The sequence below is a fragment of the Leguminivora glycinivorella genome, chromosome 26 (assembly GCF_023078275.1).
Source record: "Leguminivora glycinivorella isolate SPB_JAAS2020 chromosome 26, LegGlyc_1.1, whole genome shotgun sequence".
NCBI classification, from domain to species: Eukaryota; Metazoa; Arthropoda; class Insecta; order Lepidoptera; family Tortricidae; genus Leguminivora; species Leguminivora glycinivorella.
The window spans coordinates 2233637-2250318 of NC_062996.1; the positions used below are offsets into that span (position 1 = coordinate 2233637).

At 37.4% G+C, this 16682-nt stretch overlaps 1 protein-coding gene across 1 annotated transcript in view; it reads right to left on the reverse strand.

Annotated features, from left to right (window-relative positions):
• Positions 1–16682, reverse strand: part of LOC125240081 (exportin-7-B) — a 91135-nt gene that overhangs the window by 31626 nt on the left and 42827 nt on the right. The gene's annotated exons all lie outside the window — the stretch shown is intronic.

The window sequence follows — 16682 nt, forward strand, 5'->3', positions numbered from 1 at the left end:
TTCAATCGCTCGTGGGAGCGATTGAACGAGATTGGTTTGTTGGTGGTTCGTGGGAATTAGTTCGCTGTTTTAGGTCTTTTGCTCATTTAGTTCGGCCAAACCAGCGACCACTACGGTCGGAAAGATCAGAACGAATCGGACCGAATATTGTCAAAATGATACGAATAGTCCACAGATAATAACAATTCCGGGCCGAAAGGTTGTAAGTATCCGAAGATTAATATGAAACTTAACGTTTTTGTGTTGCTCTGCTAAATAGCTCGCTCTCAGTCGGCCCAGTCACACACTCCTCGATCCAAACCGCTCGCGCTCGCCAATCCTATACTGAACTAAATGAGCAAAGACCGATTCACGGAAAGATTGTGTGTGTGTGGATTGAGTGAGCACCTTCCGAAAATAAAAAAAAATATGCTGATCATTTAGTAAAAGTTCTAAAACAATTGTAAAACGAATCTCTGAATTTGTAAAAAGATAAATCAAAAGATACAGCCATTAACATGTGCTCACTCAGTTCTCACAAAATACCAACGAAAACAGTGAATATATTCATTTAACATATAATATTTATATACTAACATTTAGTAAAAAATAGGCCAACCTACCTCTATAAATATTAGATCACCTAGTGACGTATTAAATTTTTTACAAATAGTTTCTTATGCTCACTCAATCCACACACTTTTGAAAAGCCGAATTTTGATGAAAAACATAAGATTTAGACCGCTATTATATGTGTATAGTTTAGCAAAAGTGAAATGGGAATTTGTAAAATACAAAACGAACCACTAACGTGTCAGGTTTTTTATAATAAATTTTTGTAAGTGCTCACTCAGTCCACACGTTTTGAGAAAGTTAAAAATGTAAATATCTTACGATTTGTAGCACCTAAGACACTCGAAAGTACTTCAACATTTAGTAAAAATTTTTACTAAATATCCACCATCTAATATTTTATATTCGTTGTCTGGTTTTAAAGATATTCAGACATAACTTTTCTCATACAAATGTATCAAGTAGGGTGACCACACTATGTCGGCTCCTGATTTTCCCCACCTTCCCATTGTCATATTGAGATTGGGGAGTTTCGTTCAATTTTGATAATAGTTTACCGGATTTGTAAGTGGGAGCGAGAAAAGAATAACTATTTCTCGCTCCCACTTACAAATCCGGTACGCTCATCTGTTAGCGCGATTAGATTACCAGGTTCTGGTTTCTTACTAGTAAAGTATTATATTCTTTGTTTCTTACCAATTATCATTCATGTCCTTTTTAATGCATGCATGTCGATATGGTTATTATCCTGACGTCGATAAAAATTACACAATACACATCATCACTAGGCCAAGATAATAACCTAAAAACAGTTTGCAGATGGATAATTAATATGGTATTAGTTTAATATTATCAAAATTGAACGAACGAAACTCCCCAATCTCAATATGACAATGGGAAGGTGGGGAAAATCAGGAGCCGACATAGTGTAGTCACCCTAATTGATACATTTGTATGAGAAAAGTTATGTCTGAATATCTTTAAAACCAGACAACGAATATAAAATATTAGATGGTGGATATTTAGTAAAAATTTTTACTAAATGTTGAAGTACTTTCGAGTGTCTTAGGTGCTACAAATCGTAAGATATTTACATTTTTAACTTTCTCAAAACGTGTGGACTGAGTGAGCACTTACAAAAATTTATTATAAAAAAACCTGACACGTTAGTGGTTCGTTTTGTATTTTACAAATTCCCATTTCACTTTTACTAAACTATACACATATAATAGCGGTCTAAATCTTATGTTTTTCATCAAAATTCGGCTTTTCAAAAGTGTGTGGATTGAGTGAGCATAAGAAACTATTTGTAAAAAATTTAATACGTCACTAGGTGATCTAATATTTATAGAGGTAGGTTGGCCTATTTTTTACTAAATGTTAGTATATAAATATTATATGTTAAATGAATATATTCACTGTTTTCGTTGGTAGTTTGTGAGAACTGAGTGAGCACATGTTAATGGCTGTATCTTTTGATTTATCTTTTTACAAATTCAGAGATTCGTTTTACAATTGTTTTAGAACTTTTACTAAATGATCAGCATATTTTTTTTTATTTTCGGAAGGTGCTCACTCAATCCACACACACACGAAAGATTCAGTTCATTTCGGTCATTGATAAGATTTTATTCCTAACAATTCATCATAGTCCGTGAACGACACAAGCCTATATCGAATAAAGTCAACGTTCACGTAGCAAATTGCTAGAGAACGCCGTACAAAAAATAGTAAGTAAGTAAGTAAGTGCTTCTTCAACGCATTAAGCGGACTTAGTAAAACATCAATAGCATTTCGTAATCTAGTTTGTTTAAAGGAACAGCGACATCTAGCGAGGGACTGTGTAACTAAAACATAGTAAGTTTTCTTAGAGAGAAAGAATCTAGTGTAGTAATATTACGTGCATTATTATAATGTAAACAATAATTAAGGTGTTACAATAAAAAACGGGGAACCGTTCTATTGAATGTTAGATACTCGTATTTTCTGATAACAAAAAAACTATTTTTTCACTACAGATGGTGTTTTTTTTACGCACTAGTGCGAGAAGTGGTTCATTATATGGCAGGTCGAAACTTCGGAGGTCCATCTGTACTGAAAAACGTCGTTCGATACACGTGCGAAAAGGGAATTCGTAACTCGTGTCGATTTAAAACACTCCCTTCGGTCGTGTTTTAATTTATCGCCACTCGTTTCGAACTTCCTTTTTTACGCTCTTGTATCGTAATGTACTATTTTAGTACAGATGGTGTTTTTTTACGCACTAGTGCGAGAAGTGGTTCATTATATAACAGATCGAAACTTCGGAAGCTCTTCTGTACTGAAAAACGTCGTACGATACACGTGCGAAACTTCCTTTTTTACGCACTTGTATCGTAATGTACTATGATACAGTTGTTCAATGTACGTGGTTGTTAAAAAAATCATAATGTACTAGAGCTTTTTACTTTTCCGTGTTATTTAAAAAGAAAGGGAAGGAACCTAAAGACGTCCCGATTTTCCTATGACATTTTGGAAATAGATTCAGATTCAATAATTTATTCAATGGTAAACACACAATGCCAATAGTGTTTACGATACGAAAGAGGAATTTCGAAAAGATTAAATAATTTGATTTGTTCCCTAAATCGACGATTAAAACAAGACTAAAATTACATCTGTGCGTTGCATTAGCTTCAAAAGAAAAATGAAACTACAAATATTATTGATAGAGTTCACTTCGAATTCAAAGCGAAACTTTAAAGTATAGCCTGTCAACCAAATTTTGGCAGTAGCAATGTACATCAAACTAAAGTATGGTATCCCTATGAAACGAACAAAAACCAGCAATGTACGTCGAACAGCCACAGAGATTTTTTTCAAGGGGCTCGTTGGGCCTGCAACATTGGAATGCCTCCCTAATAAAAAAACATATGAAACGCGTATACTCAATACTCATCCTTTACTTCCTTACGAATTAGATAATGTATTAAAAAAGGATGGATATATGCTAGTTATTTCTCTTTTTGGTAGGGTGGATGTTTCCACAGATAAGATACAAATGACACGCGAATTTCCACCGATTCTCCAATTGCTAATTCGAGTCCAAAAAAACTACGACAGATACGTCAATGTCACAGCTGTCAATGTCACTTATGTCACTGTCAAAATACTTTTCAGGTTTCGCCAACCTTCTACATTCTTTATTTGGCACGTAAGAAATCCAAGAATACTTGATGATAAAATTGTGAAGAAAATTCGTTTTAGTTTTTTTGTTTTAATTCTCATACGTCAAATTAGTTCCACCGGTCGCCACTAATGATAAATGTTGGTAATTCGCATTATATTACGTGTATATGTGACAATCAACATCACCTTCATTCACGTTGCTAATAATAATAAAACTTAAACCAGACAAATGTATGCACTAAAGCTGCCCTATCTCAGTCAGGTGCAATTTTCGCCAATGTTTATTAAATTAGTCATTGGAGTCTAACAACCCATTACCAATATTAGAATGTTATTGCTGAAGGGTAGCACCTGAACTGGCTCACAGAATGGCGCGTGGCGAAGTCAGGGGCTCACGAAAGGTATTTCCTTAGTAACGAGTGCCCAATGTATCTCTGAGACTCCTCAGGAGATTTGGAACCATAAATTGAAGAACATTACTCAAACTTACATACTCTCTTTAAGGTAAAACAATAGATCATTACATGTGCCATTTTTTATCTAAAAGGTTCATAAGTGTCGGTTGTCAATAAAGCGCTACTTGCATATTAACGTCTGTCTATCATATATCAGAGATGTAGTCTGTATATCTGTGTATCATGCATAATAGTAAATTCAAATACAGTTTGACAGACCATGGTGTCATGGCCGCTTCCAAAACAATGGCGGCCGTGGCAACCATAAAGCCCAATATACATTATTTCGCTGATTAGCTAATTGTAAAATATATGTATAAAAAATTGGTCACAATATCTATATCATCAATAGTTTGTTCTATACCGCAAAATATAGCACCAAATGTTATTGATACCTGAAGTGATACAATCGCAATACCAACTTTACAACTAAAAATCACGGAAAAAAAGAAAGAAGATCGAGCGTCCTAGTATTTATGTAAATAATAAAAGACTATTAAATATATAAATCAAAGGATTGAAATAAATAATAAATAAATTATCTTGGCGTGTGTTTTTATAAAAAAGGATTATACTATTTTACAAACATTTTATTGCAGTGGCAACATCGTAGTAGTTTTTTTGGACTCGAATTAGCAATTGGAGTATAGTGTTGCTAGCCCGCGATTTTTCAAATTTGCCGCCTTTTTTTAGTGACAAGATTTGGTTGACGGTCTATAGTGACGCTTGCAAAAATAAGATTGTCACGTTGGACAATCTGTGATTTGCACAAATTCCCTTTCAATAAAAAGATGTATAAATGTAAGTATATGATATTGGGCGACATATCGTTACCCAGTTGTCTCGTGGGTACAGAGACATCTAACGGGCTAATTAGAAACTAAATATTCTCGATTATGGACTGAAGTATTTTTATTTCGCCAAACTGAGCACAGTTTGTTGGTGAATAATGTTCTCTAACATAACAAGTGCGTGTTGATCCAATTATCCTTAGCTTGATATATATTTTTTTTATTATTATAAATGGGCTTACTCTTGGCCACAGACTAGCCAAAGGCAAAGACGTGGCCTACGGTGGAGTGAGCTCGTCCAGAAGATGCCTGTTCACTCTTGATTTGGAGGCTGCCGGGTTATACAATATGTATTAAAATGTCAATATAGCGAAATCGTGCTGTTTCCGAGATCGCAGCATATATAAATAAACTCTCTTTTGCCCGCGGCTTCGCTCGCGTTAGAAAGAGACAAAATGTAGCATATGGTCACTCTAGATCTCTTCAACTATCTGCACTTAAATATCACGTCAATTCGTCGCTCCGTTTTGGCGTGAAACATGGACAAACAAACAGACACACACTTTCGCATTTATAATATTAGTATGGAAGTACGAATATACAAGTGCTCGTCCAAAGAAAATTAAATTAGAAATTACACGAAGCTTCCTTAGCAGTAAGCTAACAGCCTTCATACAAAAATTAATATATAAATACTTAAATACATACCGATCAAACCTGAATGATTTCACTAAGTAGAATTTTGGTTCGCAACTCGTCAGCAAGTTAACTCGCGGGTACAGCGACATCTAGCGGTGAACTGTGTAAACTTATGAAAGAGGTGCGGTCCTACGCACACAGTCTAAGCTCGTGTAGGTGAACGCGTACCATGCTTCTATCTAAATATGATATATCTTTTTATGAGCGAGATATGACAGGTCGACTGGTCGCGTTTTTGACAGGTTGTAACAACTGTGAAGGTAACCGAGAGCGGGTGGGCGGTACTTTCAGCGGGGAGCGGGAGTGGCCTTACTGTACGATAGTACTCTTTATTATGCTGTGCTCACGGTAGTATAAAGTTACAGTGAAGTTTATAACACCCTTTCTGTTATTCTCTAGACGTACGACAGGTGCTAGAATCATTTAATGGTTTAAGATATTTTGTAGGCTTAACGCCCCGGCTACGCACGGCACGCATTATATCATAAAAATGTTGATAGTAAGTTTCCTAATGCATAATTAACCTAATGGTTTATAAAATCTCATATAAACCTGAAAATTCAACTTGATATGAATTATGAATTGATTTAAAAAACTGATTTGCACAAGGGCTTCAGAGACTAAGGGTCATTGAATGATATCTATTTCCAAATATTATAAATGGGAAAGTGTGTGTGTCTGTTTGTTTGTCCGTCTTTCACGGCGAAACGGAGCGACAAATTACTGACGTGAAGTTTTAAGTGAAGATAGTTGAAGGGATGGAGAGTGATATAGGCTACTTTTTGTGTCTTTCTAACGCGAGCGAAGCCGCGGGCAATCGCTAGTGTTTATTTTAAATCGTCACCCACATAGCAGTAAGCTACAGGTGTCGTTCAAAAACTGTAAAATAAATAAATAAATATGACTGTTTTAACATTACACCTGCATAGACTACATTAAACAAGGAGCGCTATCATTATCCAGTTTGCTCGTGGGTATAGCGACATCTACCGTGACCTTGGGGAAACCAAACCTATACAGTATGGAAAGATAAGTCGGGTTCTGGAGGGAAATTACAGACAGGCTGGCTCATTTTACATAAACAAGACATTATTTTTAAGATGCCTGTGTGGTGACGGGTTAAGAATTTCACCACCCCCTTTCTTCCCGTGGGTGTCGTAGAAGGCGACTATGGGATATGGGTTAAATTGTGGTGTAGGCGAGAGGCTGGCAACCTGTCACTGCAATGCCACAGTTTCGTTTTCTTTTAACCCCTTATTTGCCAAGAGTGGCCCTGAAGCTTTAGTAGTTTCATGTGCTCTGCCTACCCCTTTATGGGATACAGGCGTGATTGTATGTTGTTGTTGTTATTTTTAAGAACTTAAACTACATTGCAAAGATTTCCTAAAACTCGCATACCTCGCTCGGGACTAGAACTAACTAAAAGGAAATTTAACGGTCATTTTTATTTTTTCGACCAAATGTTTATTAGATGAATTTTATCCTGAATAATAATCCTATCGATTATTATTTTATTAGGCAGGCGTCCGGTTTTTTATCCCATAGCCCAGTATTTAGTCCATCACTTTCATCCAATAGCCCAGGGGGCCGATTTTTGAATCTCACGGCGTTCGAATTCAGAAAATTGTCACCGAAATTGCCTACTATTTTCAGTGACAATTTTCTGAATTCGAACGCCGTGAGATTCAAAAATCGGCCCCCAGATCATGTTATATTCCATTAACTCTCAAATAGTGCTTACACCCTGGCGGATGCTGCCTCTGCGTGTGTCCCATGATACGGGCAAGGACAACATCCGCTCGGTGTACCCCTTACATTTCATTTAAGTGTCAAAATGGCCTCTACGTGCCTCTACCCTTTGGTTTCGGCGCCGCGCACGCCTCCCAAAGGTCCGTAACACCATTGTTCCGTGATGGGAAAGACATCCTATCGGTTAGTTTAATAAAGTAACAAGGTAAATAATGACTTCTTTAAGTAAAGCGAGAGAGAAAAAAAAACAATTCATCTCGCTCTCATGTATGAATTTTTTATCTGTGCAATGGACTAATAAGGTGGAGCCATCTGTCATAACCTGTTGAGTGTGGCTTCAATTATACATCGACACTGACGTAGCTTCAAGCCACGAGTGACTTTCAAAAACACAATTAACAAATTTAACAAATGATTAATTTTAAACAAACCGTACCTCCACACTGGATGAGACTAGGATCGCGTCTCGTTACCCAGTTTGTTAGAGGGTATAGCGACATCTAACGGGGCATTTGGGGAACCAAACCTATACCTAATCAGAGGCAAACTATAGACGAGCAGTTCCCGTCAACTTTGTACATAGCCACGTCAGCAAATTTTAATTGATCCTATTTTGTTACCAACATTTAGTTATATAAGTCGACTTTCGTAAGATATATACAGGATAATTGTTATAATTAAGAAAATATAGATACTAGAGAACTTTAATGACCAAATAAAACTTACTAAAAATCTCAATTCATTAAAAAAATCTCAGTAACAAAATAGGAATAATAAAAACAAATTTAACTTTTTCCTTAATTTTTGTACAAACTATACATTATCCATCGTCGCAGTATTGAACGAAATACATTGTTTCATACAGAAATCATGGACAAATCCATGTGAATTTTTTATTAATTTTACGAAAATGTGTGTGCCAAATTTTGTGTACAGACACAGAGCCGTCATATTTCGCGCATTTTTAGTTGACATTGTCATCAATGACACTTGGCTCTTGACAAGTAATTATTTAAAGATATTGGTTTACTTAACTCAAGCAGACTCAGAAATAATGACGCATTTTGTCAATAAAGATACATATCGTGTATTTCGACACTGCTAGTGTAAATCGAAATGGCGTCTCGGTCAAATGCATTGACTATGAAACAGAAGATCTCGAGTTCGATTTCGGGCTCTTTTTTAATAATTTGAACTTTTTTTGGATTTATCAAGTTTTATTTTTATTTTTTAATAGAATAAATATTCTATTAAAAAAGACTCTTACTATATTTCTTTCCTATTTATTATTTTCATACAAAAATACATTATAATCTTTATTATGCCTTTGTTGATAAAATAAAATATTACACGTCAGGTCAGGTACATAGGTCATAGCGTGGGCATAGTATTAGTAATGTGCTGACTTCCTTACATTTACTGAGCTAGAGTTGACCTATGTTATTGTTGTGTGAATATTTTTCTTCAACAACTAAATAGTTATATATATGAATATGTATGTAGGTAGCTTTTGCACATTGTAATTTTTCCTCAGTCACACACCCTTTCCCATTTGTAATATTAGTATGGATTTGACATTATTATTTATATTTAAATAATTATATATGTATAGCCCAATTTCATCGGTAACAGCGTGTTATGTAATGGCGTCGTTGGGGAACAATCGTCTGTCACGCCGTGAAGGTGCGTTCGATTCCCAGGATTCTATAAACTTTTTGTATTTTTTTGGATATAAATTTCGTTTTTTTTATTGACTGAGCAAGAATGGAGAGCCGAAGGTATCAATTTTGTCTTAGAGAACATATTGATTTTTTTATTGTCATTTTGATTTTCTATTTATTAAGTTGAGATATAAAACACTACTTTTAATACCCTCGCTAAATATAATATTTTATCTAAATCACTCCTTAGATAAAAAAAGTCCACTTGAGTTTTTAAAGCATTACGTTACTCAGTTAACTATTGCATTTTCATTTACTAATTTAAGATTTCAAAAGCGATTTGAATACCCTTGCTCCATCAAAAATAAACAATTAGAAAAAATAAAAACCGGCCAAGTGCGAGTCGGACTCGCGCACCGAGGGTTCCGTACAAACCTGCAAGGTTTACAATTATTAAAAAAAATATATTATGTGATGTAACTAAAAATTTATGGTTTTCGTAATTTTTCCTTTATCTATGCTATAAGACGTTGCTTCGTACCAAATTTCAAGATTCTGAGTTCACGGGAAGCACCCTGTAGGTTTTGATTCCCTTGCAAGTGTCGAAAATTTGCGGCATAAACGGCTGTATCTTTTGATTGCGTTGGCTTAGAAGTTTGATTTTTTCACAGCTTCAAGGGACAGTAGACCTGAGTAATTGATATAAATTTCAGCTTCATACCTCCACGCGTTCCTGAGCAAAAAGGGTCTTGACAGACGGACGGACGGACGGACAGACGGACAACAAAGTGATCCTATAAGGGTTCCGTTTTTTCCTTTTGAGGTACGGAACCCTAAAAATCATTCGGATCGTAGTTTAGAAACTAAAATTTATCTATACTTTTTGGAATTTTTTAAAATATCAGATTAGGATAATTATGTTAGAAATTCTGAGTTCGACGAACAAAAAATAGTGTCACATAGTGTTGTGTTCCTGCCGGTGAGTAAGGCTGCCAGAGCTCAACGAGGGTGCGGGGTGCTGACGACGGGAGGACTTACGGAACTAATTTGTTCCGTCTATTGTCCTTTGAGTCGTCGGCAACCCAAACACACTTGTACACTCATTTTTGCTGTGCATACGCAGCAAAGGGGAGTGTACAAGTTTCTAATGGGGCGGCAACGCGCATGCGACACTATTCGAGTTGCAGGCGTCCATAGGTTACGGTGACCGCTTTCCATCAGGCGGACCGTATGCTTGTTTGCCACCGACGTAGTATTAAAAAAAAAAGAGAAAAAGTCCTGGATTCGAACCCAGTACTTCCATGCAAATCATGCGATGGCACGTATTTACCGCAAGGCTATTTAGACAAGCTGTCGCCGCGTGAAATTATCGACTAGAATGAATACAAAAACACTGTTTGTATGTGTGAGTGGTACTTAAAAATAGTGTAAAATAGTAAATTTAATAATAATAATAATAAGCCCCCAGGGCAGCTTGTGGCGAGCTGAATGGGAAGTGGCGTCCCTTGGGTCCCATGCCCCCGAGAGTCGGTCAGGCCCCTCCCTCCGGCTTGCCTTCGCTGGCCGGCCGGAGTGAACACTGAGCAGGGGCCGCAGGACTCTCACCTCTGGCTTGCCTTAACCGGCCGTCCAGAGTGGGGTGCCAGAGCTATATGCTCGCAGGGTGGAAGTGAAATATGCATAAGACGCGAGTTGGCACAGTGGCTGTTTCGTACAGACTGGGTAGAAAGCGGCGCACACCTCTCCGCACCCTGAGCCGCTCACGAAATGTTGTCCCCTTGTCGCTCCGTGCGAGCGGCCGTTTTCGGGGACCCATATAGTGAGTTGGCGAGTCACCGCCTGCCTATTTTGTCATGTTTTATAACATATGAGCAAGGCAGGTGCCATAGTATTTCCGATAGTACCGGTTACCAATCCACCAGCAACTCAACCTAATAGCCCGGTTTCTTTTTGTACCGTTTTCTTACAATAGTTCTACATTAACCGGGGCTTGTCCTTGGGTGCATTTCTATAGTGCAGACAGGGATAATCGCCGGTTAGTGTCACATTACTTTTTAAATTAAACTGTCTTAAAGGGCCTCTGCGCTGTTGGCTTCGGCCCCACGCACGCCTCCCAAAAGTCCGGGACCTCATGGTCCCGAGAACTGGAAAGGACATACAAATAATAATAATATATACTTTATTGTGCACCACTTATTAACAGGAGATTACATTAATAAAACGATTAAAACTAGGTAACAACAGGCGGTCTTATCGCTTAAAAGCGATCTCTACCAGACAACCTTTGGGTAGCAGGAAACAAATTACCAGAAACAATGAAACGGGTAGTGCCAACATGAAAATTACGTGTAGAATAAAACTGCACACATCAAAAACTAAGAAATAAGTAGTTACATAAACATAAATATTTTATTTATACCTAAATAATAAATTTATTTACATTAAGGGGATTAACGTTACAATGAGAAGTTGAATGTTTGTTGTAATACGTCAATTTTAATATTAAATGTTCGCGAAGCATAATTGAAAGTATATAAATGCCTGTACGACTCCACAAAAAAAATAAGACTGGTAATTTGCAGATTAACGCCATCTTACGCAGCCTGAGCTTCGGGTAACCTAGGCGAGCCACCTTAAACCAAACCTACGCAAATATGTCAGATTGAATTAGCCAAATGTATGAATCACTACTTCCATACTAATAATATTATGAATGGGAAAGGGATGGAGAGTGACATAGGCTACTTTTTGTCTCTTTCTAACGCGAGCGAAGCCGCGGGCAAAAGCTAGTGTACTATAAAACGTTGTACGATACGTGTGCGTATTTTCAGTTTGTTTTGTATAGGGAACTTGACTGTTCTTAAAATATTTTATACCATGCACGAAATAAAACATCAGATAAATTATAAGAAAAACACATGGTTAATTTTTAATTCAATTTATATTTAATAAGTGAGGTAGAAATATGTTAAGTAACTGTGAATTGACCGTGACGTCACTCAATTCGATTTCATATTAATTCCATATTAGCAAGACTTTCAAATTTTGAGTTCTTAAAAAGAAGCTGATTTGACTAGGAGGCAAGTAGCCTATTGTGCTATAAGATTCTCTCTTGCTTTTTATTTTGCTGACACCTACTGACGTAATGTAAATTTATCAATTTCCACTACCTAAAGTTGTCTGGAAGAAATCACTCTTTAGCGATAAGACCGCCTGTTGTTTACCTTTGTTCGTGTTTCCATAGATTATTAATAAGTTACTAACGTAACAGATCCTTCACTTGCCCGCAAAACGACAAATACCTACGCTTTATTTAACTAATACCAAGGGCGGCTCACTCCGCGATTCTATCGCCGCGCTACAAGTACATGCCGGCGGCCGCGAGTTCGCGGCCTAATCAGGGGTGGCGCGCGTTCTCACGGAACGCACGCTCGCACCTTCTAATGTTACATTACATCGCGAGTTTTTTTTAAGGTTCATATGCGATGCCCGCGTGTTGAATGGCTAATAATGCATAGTTAAATAGATATCATGAATAAAATAAATACCATAGGACATTTTTAAACAGATCTACTACTGATTAACTCCCCCAAAAAGATTCAATGAGGCTTGTGATGTTGGAACTCAAACTAAAATATATAAATACTATATATATACCTAGAAAGTACCTAAGACTTGAATATAATAGTATAACATTTTATCTGAGTATTAATTCGTTTTAGTCCAAAGGCAACCCTATCGCCGGGCGCCGCGCACGTGCGGCTCGTTTCTTTGTTAGAATTTTGTAGGCATTTAAAAAGGCGGCATGTCGTGAACATCAAAGCAGTGGGCCTTCTGTACTTGTACTATTATATATTCTGTGGTAAAACTCAGAAGAATAGTAGGTACGTGCCACGTGACTACACAGGCGGCCCCTCGGCCACTTGTTCCTTCGAATGAACGGCTAGCGTGTAGGTACATACTTAACGCGAGACCGCGAGCGGAGCGAGTGACGTAGGCCTGGTGTTACTTCTTTATTTTGTATCGTTGTATTTTATCAAGGTATGCAATATACAGGGTGCCCGGTAATTAATGGACCTTTTAACCACCAAGAGGGCACCTTATACTGGTCCAGAAAATCGACTTTAAGGTTTAGTAAAAGTCGCCTGGTTTTCGAGATATTTACACTTTTTAAAATTTTAGGTAGTATTAGTCGATTTTCTGGACCAGTATAAGGTGCCCTCTTGGTTAAAAGGTTGTCCATTAATTACCGGGCACCCAGTAGAGTATTTTTATTGGTATGTGCGAATATAATTCGCAACTCGTGTGGAATATCTTATTTAAAGCACTCGTTTCGTAATATACTCTTGATTCAAATTTATATCGACACCGCTGTAGCCGCAAGCTACGGGTGTCGTTCAAAAACTTAATAAATAAATAAATAAATGAGTTACACAAACCGTGTATCTAGACTGGATGAAACTAGGATCGCGTCTCGTTACCTAGTTTGCTCGTGGGTATAGCGACATCTAGCGGGACATTTCGGAAACCAAAAGAAACGAATCGCTGCACTACTTTAGGGACCAACTGAAAGAATAGAACGAGTTATGGCCAGAGAAGCCACGGGTAAAATTTGTATTGGAGTTAAGGAAATATACTAAAAGACGGGTTACTACTTTTTAGAGGCAAAGACGTCGAATTTTGTCTACATTGGCGTGTAGCGTAAGATATATGTAAGATTATCTCCGCAGAGGTTCAGTACAGGTTGTCCATTATTTTAGATACTAGTTGACACTATTATAGCTTCTTCTAATAGATTGTACGAATGCCCTCGCTCTAGTTCTTATGAAAACATGGATATCTCTAGTATGGGGATCTATAAGATTGGGTCCAGAAATTCACCAGACATATATTATGTAACTCCGTATAGACAAATAAAGCAAGAAAAAAACGTACCTCGGAACCATCAAGAGAAAGGTACGGTGGCCTAGATGGCGTTACAACCTGTAGGTCAAGCACATGATTGCCGCGAGATAGATTAATCGTACTTTTGTCATTAATACAGTTAGAATAAATAAATAAATATTATAGGACATTCTTACACAGATTGACTGAGGCCCACGGTAAGCTCAAGAAGGCTTGTGTTGTGGGTACTCAGACAACGGTATATATAATATATAAATACTTATATACATAGAAAACATCCATGACTCAGGAACAAATATCTGTGCTCATCCCACAAATAAATGCCCTTACCGGGATTCGAACCCGGGACCGCGGCGCAGCAGGCAGGGTCACTACTGACTGCGCCAGACCGGTCGTCAAATAAATAAAAAAATAAGTGAAATAAATAAGTTAGAAGATGTCTTATCTCACTTGTATAAGCATGGTACTCGTTCGCCTACACGAGCTTAGACTGTGTGCGTAGGAACCCGTTTCATTCATATATTTGACCGCCATTGTCCGAGGTGTGCTAGTGGGTAGTGGCCCTGACTGCTAAGCTGATGGTGCTGGGTTCGAATCCCGGGTGTTTACTAAGTTTTTATACATATTATTTCGTTTATGCCGCGTTCGCACGTTTGGCAAACCTCTACAAGCCTTCACAAATTCAAACGTGTGGATTGAGTGTTTGGCTTGGTTTGCAAGCGCTTGTAGCCAATCCGTCCAGTGTCGGTTTTTTCGTCACAAGTCAAAGAGATTTGCCGCAAGCGCTTGCGACGCGTACACATGTTTGTGCGCACTCAGTCTCGTACCATCAGACCATAAGGATATGAAAAAAAAGGTGCCGATGCATCGAATCGCATTAAATAAAACAGTAATGGAACTAAAAGCAAAAAAAGAAATTCTTATGGTCACATTTAGAAAACATTAAAAAAAGATTAACACTCATACTAATTAGACTCTGTTCAGATTAACTTGTCTTATTTAGTAAACACATATGTAACCTCAAAACATAATTCTTCTATTTCAAATTGCCATTAAATCGTAAATAGAACAATTGAATTAGGTATGGCCCACACAACAACAACCTCTTGCCTCCTCACAACAAACTAAGGATCTGGCAAGCGTGTGGATAGCGACGTTTGATTTGCAAAATCAAGCCAAACGTTTGTAGAGATTTGAAGTTTGCGGCCAGTGCCAAGCGTGCGGACTAGGGAATGCAATCTCGTTCTCGCGAGATCTCTTTTGTACGAGATCTCGGTCATTTTTAGCGAGATTGATCTCGGCCGAAAAATTGACGAGATCTTGCGAGATCAACGAGATTTAACTCAAGCATAAAAAGCTCGCGAAATGACTAGTCATGTTTCTTTCCCAAGCTGTAAATGATTTATATGAACTATATCATTTAACTGAACTCGCCAACTTGTTAACTCAATAGAGATCGAGAGATTCAACTCGCTTATTTCGCTCAATAATTTACCTATCTGAGTTCGGAATGACGAATGACAGATTCAGACCGTTTCGAAATAATTCGAAAGGTGTCAGCCAGACCTATTTGCGTGATTCGCCATTATGGTATTACACTTATGGCTGTGTGTATATAATCATCTATTTTACGAATTTTCGTGCACAGAGTTTTGTTGGATGTCGAGAGAGCAGAAGCCTACAACAACCTCACTACGACTCTCGTTTGTTAGGCAACCAATAACAATTTCTATTTTACACTCAAAAAATCAAATTATTGTATTATATATTTTTTTATTTCTTTTTTAAATAGTCACACTACTATATATTGTAATATGTTATTATTATATATTTAACGACCGGTCTGGCCTAGCCCAGCGGGTAGTGACCCTGATTGCTACGCCGCGGGCTCGGATTTCAATCCCGGTAAGGGCATTTATTTGTGTGATGAACCCCTGGGCCTGGGCCCCAATCTCGTCGAGATTGCATTCTTTAGTGCGGACGCAGCTGTGTATCACAAATTTTATACTAAATTAAATCGACACCGACGCAGCTTCAAGCTACGGGTGCAGTTCAAAAACTTGAAAAAATAAAATAGAAAAATGAAAATGAAAATAGAAATAAAAATGAATAGAAATGTTAATCGCACATCTAGACTGGATGAAACTAGGATCACGTCTTGTTACCCAGTTTGTTCATGGGTATAGTGACATCTAGCGGGACATTTGGAAAACCAAACATATACCTAATCAGAGGCGAACTATAGACTGGTTACACATTATTGATTTTTATTGAGCTCCCGATATTTCGATGCAGTTACCATCATGATCATGAACCATAGAGGAATAAGAAGGAAAGAGTTGTAACTCCATACATCAGTGAATGCGAGTTATTTGTAGTGACATCTAGAGTCAATTGTCAATAGATGTCATGACGAACGAAAAGTCTAATACTCAACAATTTTTAGTTCATATTAGTTCAATAGTATTAATCAGTATTCTGTTTTCAATTCTTTCTGTTTGTAATATAAGTTGTAAACTGTCTTAATATTAAATTTTTGGCAGGCGAGACACTGTCGACACCTAGTGTTGAGTAGTGGTACTGATAATTTACGCTATTTGACCCGTGATTGACGTATGATTGACGCTAGATGTCACTACAGATAACTTGCATTTACTGATGTATAGAGTTACAACTCTTCCTTTACTTATTCATCTATGAAT